Source organism: Pteropus vampyrus, unplaced genomic scaffold (genome assembly GCF_000151845.1).
Source record: "Pteropus vampyrus isolate Shadow unplaced genomic scaffold, Pvam_2.0 Scaffold271, whole genome shotgun sequence".
In the NCBI taxonomy this organism is placed as follows: domain Eukaryota; kingdom Metazoa; phylum Chordata; class Mammalia; order Chiroptera; family Pteropodidae; genus Pteropus; species Pteropus vampyrus.
The window spans coordinates 569,881-577,869 of NW_011889052.1; the positions used below are offsets into that span (position 1 = coordinate 569,881).

At 41.6% G+C, this 7,989-nt stretch overlaps 1 protein-coding gene across 1 annotated transcript in view; it reads right to left on the minus strand.

The window, feature by feature from the left end:
• The window catches only part of SCAP (SREBF chaperone), a 56,860-nt gene that overhangs the window by 33,229 nt on the left and 15,642 nt on the right, over positions 1-7,989 (minus strand). The gene's annotated exons all lie outside the window — the stretch shown is intronic.

A 7,989-nucleotide genomic window follows, 5' to 3' on the forward strand; every position in this document is an offset into this window, starting at 1 on the left:
ACTCTGGCAGCGTTAAGGGGAAGTTTCTGCTCCTGGTCCCCGAGAGCTTGCGGGCAAAAGGCCATTACTGTTCCTGTTTGTCTCCTCTGAGTAACAGCAGCCGGTGTGGCTCAGGGGAACCACCCTTCTCTGTGGGCTCAGTCAAGCCACCCCTCCCTGGGCCATGCCAGGCCGCTGGGCCTCTCTCCCTGGCCTCTGACGCAGAACCGAAGGAAGCAGGAACTGGATGTGGTGGTCCTTACTCCTCCCCAGGAGGTTCCTGCCTCCGAGACCGCGGCTGCTCTGGCTCCAGTCCTTTCTGAAGCTCATCAGCTCGTCTCTGCAGTCTGTGAGCCTTTTATATCCTTCCAAAAATTCCCCTTTTGCCTGTGTGAGACAGAGTTAATTTCTGTTGCTTCCAAGCAGAGGACCTTAAACCAATACAATCAGAATAGAAAACTCTAGCAGAAGGCCCAGGGATCTAGAATCCCAGTCCATACTGAGCTCTCCCACAGAATCCAAGTTTAAAGCCAACTTCATTGCTCCATGTTGCTGCCTGTGTTACAAGGCACCTGCCCAGACACGCATCTCGGCTTGATGAGGCTCCCTGATGAAAATCCAGGCCAGGGAGATGACTCCTCAGGAGTGTCAGGACCAGAAACAAGAAGCAAAATGAGTCACACCGGAGCCAGTTCACAAGAGGGAATGGCTATTACTCCTTCCACCTCCTGTAAGCACCAGCCTCAAGCACGTTTGCCATTTCCCAGTCTGGCAACCTCCTAAGGAAATACGAAGAACCCTCTGTGGGTCAATTCAATAAGCATCGACCAGGAGCCAGGAGGTGACGGCTGCTGGCCCAAGGAGCAGAGGTGTTCACAAGAGCTCAACCATTCCCAAGGCTCACCAGGAGTGTGGCAGGTCAAAGAAGTCTCAAGCGGTGGACCCGCCGCAATGGTGCTCACCACCCAGCTTAAACAGGGGTTCTGGGGCAGCGACATTTCTGCCCCAGTGCCCCTGACCCTCCGTTCTGCCCCCAACAAGGAAGCAAACACCTATGGAACATACACCTGTGGAGAGACACCATCAGGAGGCTCTGAGGCCTGAGGCCTGTACACCAGCTGCAGCTTTTCCAACCTCGGTCCTCTGACAAGCCCCAGATCTTTTCCTCCAAATGTCCCCAAACCAAGCCCTCCAGGAAATTCTGATCCAGGATCCCAGTCCCCTTCAGGCCCCTCCGCACACCCCTCGGCAACCGGGGGGCGGGCGGGGGGCGCCTCTGCAGTCTAGCTCTCACATATGGCCTCAGACTAACAGGAGAAAACACCATCTAATTCACTTCCTTTTGCAGTAATACAAAGCTTTCTGACATGACCTTAGTCAGTTTCAGCTTCCAGTGATCTTTATTAGTTATACTAATTGTTAACTTTCACAGAACCTGAAAACCAAAGCTTAAAAAAAAATAAATCCGAATTCCAGTTCATTACACAGCCCACCCACCTGAACCCAGCAAGAGGAGCCATTATTCACCTCTACTCCGCAGTATACATTTTCATGCAAAACTATTCCAAAGCAAAATTTACTCAACCTGAACCAAAAATGTTTTTCTCCCACTGCCCCACGCATACAGGTTTCATCAGATCGAAGTCTACAGTCCTGCTTCCAAATGTAAAGACACACAGCACACGGAGAGAATGGAGGCCCTGAGGCCTGAGTGGACCACATTTACACAAAAACGTAAACGCTCCCACGCCCGCCTTTGCGGATGATCCCACTACAAGCAAAAACAAAGGCATCCCTTACTAGACGTGCAAATTACAGAGCTGTACACGTGAAGAAAAACCACCGGAACCAGAACGGGAAAACAGTCCTGAAGAAGTCTACGGAGAGGACAAGCCCAGATCGAGTCAGACCTGCTGGCTCAGAGGATGGACACCAAGGGACAGAATGAGTCTGTGACGGCAGACTGGGGAGGCAGGCTCATCCCGCTTCGTCACAAGCTTGCTTAAGGTGCCCGTGGTTCTGAACTCACCCCAAATGAGGTAATAAATGTGAAAGTTTCAGAAAAATCCATACACACATAATATATTAACATAAGGCATGATAAAAAAAAATAGATGATGTTCTATTTATTTTGTGCCTGTATTCGCCAAACTCTCAACATTTAAAATTCTCTTTAATCAACTCGCACATATTAAGAATCGACCAAGGAAAAAAAATGTGCCAAAGGCCCAAGAGAGATGCAGAGAGTAAAACAAGAGAGCAGAAAACTGTCTACACTGCAAGCCCTGGATCATTTGATGAAAGTCCTGACCATCATTCCCAAGCTTCAGCCACGCTGGGCCTATCATGCTTGTTCTTACCACAAAAGTTTCCTGAAGGCCCCATTTCTTTGGAGTAAATGCTAGAAGTGAAATGGCTGGGTAGTAGGGTACCACAGTTTCCTTAACAGCCAACTATCTTCCAGAGCGCCCACGCCATTCACATTCCCACCTGCAGCAATATGAAAGTTTTGTTGCTTCGCATCCTTATTGGCAGCTGGTATTGCCACTATTTTGTTTTAACTCTGCTAACAGATGTGTATTGATATCTAATCGGGTCTTAAATTGCATTTTCTAATGGCTAGTGACACTGAACATGTGCATGTGTATGTGTGTGTATTCCTTAGAATGTTTTTTATATGTGTATGTGTGTATGTAGGTGTGTATATATATATAAATATCTCTATTTGCAAATAGAGATAATTCAATTTCTTCTTTTCCAATCTAGAATTCCTAGTCCAATGTTGAACTGCAGTGGTGAGAACAAACTCTCCATCTTATTCCTGATCTTAGGAAGAGAGCAATCATTGTCTCACCATTAAGTACAATATTGCATGAGAGTTTCTCATAGGCAGCCTTTACCAGGTTGAGGAAATATCTCTTTTGTTCGTTTTTTTAATCATGAAAGGGTATTATGCTTTTTTGGTGTCTTCTGAGATGATCATGTGGGTTTTTAAAAATTTCTCCTAATAAGGTATATTTCACTGATTGATTTTTTTCATGTTGAACCAACTTTGCATTCCGGGGTATAAATAATCCCTTGAAATTTTGCTAGACTCAGTTTACGAATGTTTTGTTGAGAACTTTTGGGTCTATATTCATAAGGATACTGGTCTGCAGTTTTCTTTTTTAACGATATCCTTTTCTGGCTATTAGGGTAACGCTGGCTTCGTGGAATGACTAGGTAAGTGCTCCCTCTTACTTTTTGCAGAAGAGTTCTTCCTAAATCTCCTTTAGACGTTTGGTGGAATTCACTAGTGAAGCCATCTGACTCTCGGCTTCAATTTTAGGAAGTTTTAAAATTATTAACTCAAGCTCTCTACTTGTTATAAATCTCTTCAGATTTCCTATATCTTAAGTTTTGTTAGTTTGTGTGTTTCTAGGAATTTGTCTATTTCATCTAGGCTATCTAATTCATTGGGAATAAAGTAATTCCCTTTATTCATTGGCATAGCATTTCACAGTATTTCCTTCTAATCACTGTTATTTCTGAAAGGTTGGTGGTAATGTCCCCACTTTCCTTAATGATTCTAGTAATTTGAGTCTTCTCTCTTTATCTTGGTCATTCTAGGTAAAGATTTTCCAATTTTGATGATCTTTTAAAAGAATCAACTTTGGGGTTTATTTGCTCTATTGTTCTATTAGTTTCTATCCATTTCTTTCCACTCTAGTCTTGTTTTCTTCCTTCTATTTGCCTTGGGCTTATTTTGCTCTTCTTTTTTCTAGTATCTTAAAGTAGTTAAAGTTATTGTTTGAGATCATTCTTCTTTCTCAATATAGGCATTTACAGCTCTAAATTTCCCTCTAAACGCTACTTTAGCTTTATCTTTTAAGTTGTGACTTGTTTTCATTCGTTTCATGGTATTTTCTAATTTCTCTTATGCTGTCTTCTTTGATCCACTGGGCATTTAAGAGTTGTTGAGATTCCCTTATATATTCTAGACATGAGTCTTTGTCAGATAGGTTGTTTGTAAATATTTTCTCCCTGTCTGTAGCTTTTCTTTTTTATTCTTTTCAGTCTCTCTGACAGAGACAAAGTTTCTAATTTTGATGAAGTCTAATTTATCCACTTTTTTTTTCTGGATGGATCACGTTTTAGGTGTCACGTAAAAGAATTCTTCACCAAGCCTTACTTTTGAAAATTTTCTCTGATGTTTTCTTCTAAAATTTATAATTTTACATTTAAATCTAGGATTCACTAGTTGGAGAGGTCTAGGTTCTTTTTTTCCTATGGATAGCCAATTGTTCCAGAACCAACAGCTGAAAAGACTGAATTGCTTTTGGTACCTAAGTCTGTTTGGGCCGCTACAACAAAAATATCACACACTGGGTGGCTGAAACCACCACCATTTCTCTCTTACAGTTCTGCAGACTGGGAAGGTCGAGGCGCCAGCATATTCGATTTCTGGTGAGGGCCTAGAAACCATCCCTGGTTCACAGATGGCCATCTCCCCGTGTCTTCACATGGCAGAAAGGAGAGTGGGAGCTCTCTGAGGTTTCTCTTATAAGGGCAGTAACCTCATTCATGAAGGCTCCACTTTCATGACTTAATGGTCTCCCGAAGATCCCTACTTCCTAATATCATAACATCGGGGGTTAAGATTTCAATATATGAATTTGAGGATGACACATTCAGTCGAAAAGCAGTTGGCTGTATTTCTGGGTTTCCTGTTCTGTCCCAGTGATGCACGCGTCATCCCTCCACCAATACCGCTCAGCCGTGATTACTACAGCTATAAACGAGTCGCGAAATGGGTAGACAGAGTAATTCCCTTTATTCTTCTTCAAAGTTGTTTTATCTAGAGTTTTTCTTGTAGACATGTCATTTGCAAATAGGGACATGTTTATTTCTTCCTTTCCATAACTTCTTCATTTTCCTGTACCACTCCACCTCCTCTCGTTTTGGGATTTCGGTAACAAGAAAGATAAACCTTCTGTTGTTATTATCCCTTGGGTCCCTGAAGAAGTGTTCATTTTTCTTCAGTTTATTTTAATCCCTGTTGGTCAGACCAGATCATTCTGATTGTTCTATCTTCAAGACGACTGACTCTTCTGTTATATCCATTCTGTTGAGTCCACGCAATGAATTTTTTATTTCGTTTTAGTTATAAAATTGCCAGTTTTAAATTTAAAACTTTGAGACTGTTTACCATCTATCTTAGAACAAAATTTTAATTAATATTTTAATTATACTTTCTGCCTTAAATTCTTTGATAATTTCAACAGCTGCATCATGTTGTGGCTGTCGTCTGTTGACTGTCCCTTCCCCTTAGGAGATGGTGAGATTTTCCTGATTCTCCATATGTACAGTAATTTTTAATTTGGGGGGTACTATGCTATGTTACTCTGGGTCTTATTTAAATCCATGGAAATGCTGAATTTTTCTTTGTTGTAGCAGCAGTCAACCGATTAGGTCCAAACCACAAGTTCCTGCCCACCTTCTGAGCTGTGGTCCAGTGTCAGCTCGGTCTTCATAGCTTCATAGCCCGTGCAGTTCTATTTTGATCCACCCCACACACGCCAAGCAGTGGCCAGAGCAGGCCTTGGGCAGCGGTCTGCTCCACAGTGTAGTCCTCAAAGCCTTTGGTATGTATGCCATTTAGGGTCACTTGCATGTATGCTATTTCGGAGGAAACCCCAGGAATTTAGACACAATATTATGTAGTGTATGGAATGCATACACAATATTATATAGTGACAGACACATGGGTCGCTGAGACAGAACAAGGTTCACTTTGCTGACTTCCTTCTTCTATACAGTCTTCTTGATGCTTTCTAGCTCCCACGGGCCCCTTTCTCAGTCTTCTGGTTAGAATGAAAGGGCTTTAATTTCCCTGTTATGCTGAGCGCCTCACGCAATTGTGACTACCCAGGGTAAACAGGTGACAGGATTGGGTAAAATCAGTGAACCTCTCCATGCCCTGGGGACCATGATCCCTATAAATAAAAGGATTCCTCTCCCACTTGGCTGTCAATATAATTGCTGCCTCCACTGCTACTGAATTTCATGGGGGCCAAGGCAGAAAAAAATGGAAAAAAACAAAACGAACACAAAACAAGAGATTCTCTTCCGGCATCTCTACCCGCGACTCATGGGTCCACTTTCCTGCTCTTCAGACTATAACAAGAGGGCCTCTCCTGGACTTCTGTCTGCACCCAGTGCCGCCTTCCAGGTGTTGGGCTACCTTTGAGTCTAAGCTGGAAGGTATTCTATGGAGAGAAAAACAAAAACATTTCCTTCCCCAATCTATCTGCTGCCATGTATCTTTCAGGTAATAGACAGCTGACCTATGTGAGAAGTATGTAATGCCTTCTTGTGTTTAACAAGTTTAGTACATGGGGCATGGATTATTTATGCAATCTGAAAAAATACAGGCTACGGGCAAAAACTGCACAAGGGAATGGTAGGAAATGTTAGTAGAGGTTGCTGGTCTTCACGTGGTATGATTACATGGAGAGAGGTTCTAAGTCAGCTTTCTGTGCTTTTAATTTCTTTATGAGTACTGATTTTTTTTTTTACTTTAAATAAACTTTTTAAAATTTAGCATGAAATATTACAGAATAGTATCCAAATTATAAGTGTACTCCTCCATGAAAATAAACATAGCCATTTAACCTAAACACAACTCACATCAAGAAATAGAGTATTACCTCAAAGTTCCCCTTTGAGACACATGAGTGATTTTCGATTATAAAATACTACATATACAAAATGACATTCAAATATCCTAGAAAGTATTTATGATTTTAGTTATTATGCCTATCCCTTCCTATGATTTCAAGGTTTATAACATTTACTTTTCAAAACTATTATGAAAAGCTACCACATATTTTCCATAGGTTGATTCTAAAACTTGATAACCATTTAAAAAGTATTTGGAATATCTGCTAACGTAATCGCCATTTGCTGAGAAAGCCACAGAAGCCAAGCAGGGCTAACAGAAGGTATTTTTCTCCCAAAGCCAGTCAGTAAAGACTGGAGGAGCTAACTGCTTCCTCAAACGCCCTGACAGCAACACAAAGCTTCAAAAAAATAAAAAATCAAGGGAAAAAAGACACCACCAAAAGAACACAATAATTTTCTGGTTACTGACCCCAAATAAATGGAGATCTGCAAATTGCCCAATAAAGAATTCAAAACAGTTGTTTTAAAGAAGCTCAGTAAGCTACAAGAAAACACAGAAAGACAATTCCGTGAAATCAGGAAAACAATACACAAAACAAAATTAGAAGTTTAACAGAGAGAGGTATCATAAAAGAACCAAACAGAACTTCTGGAGCTGAAGAATACAATGAATGAATGAAAAATGCAACAGAGAGCTATCAATGGCAGATCTGATGAAGCAGAAGGAAAAAAATCTGTAAAGTCAAAGATAGGTCATCTGAAATTATCCAGTAACAGGAGAACAAAGAGAAAATGAAAGAGAGTGAGGAACGCCCATGTGAATGATGGAATACCATCGAGAGAAACAAGTTAAGCATTGTTGGAGTCCCAGAAGAAGAGAGGGGGGAAAAGGGCACAAAGCTTAAAGAAATAACGCCCGAGACTCCCCCAATCTGGGGAGAAACCTGGACATCCAAATTCATAAAGCTCATAGGTCCCCAAAAATATCTTCTCTAAGACAAACTATAATAAAATCAAAGACAGAGAATTTAAAAACCAGCAGCAACAGCAACAAAAAATTCCACACATACAAGGGAACCACCATAAGGCTACCAGCGGATTTCTCAGCAGACACCTTGTCCTCCAGATGAGATGGGATAATATGTTCAAAGTGCTGCAAGAAAAGTTGTCGCGCAAGAGCACCTCCCCCACCCCCCGCACAGCTACCTCTCAGAACAAAGGGGAGATCAAACAAACATTAGAGAGTGGACCGCTGCACCTGCCTTACAAGAAATGCTAGAAAAAGTTCTTCACGCTGAAATTAAGGGACACTAATTAGTAATATTATAACATAAAAAGCACGGTTAA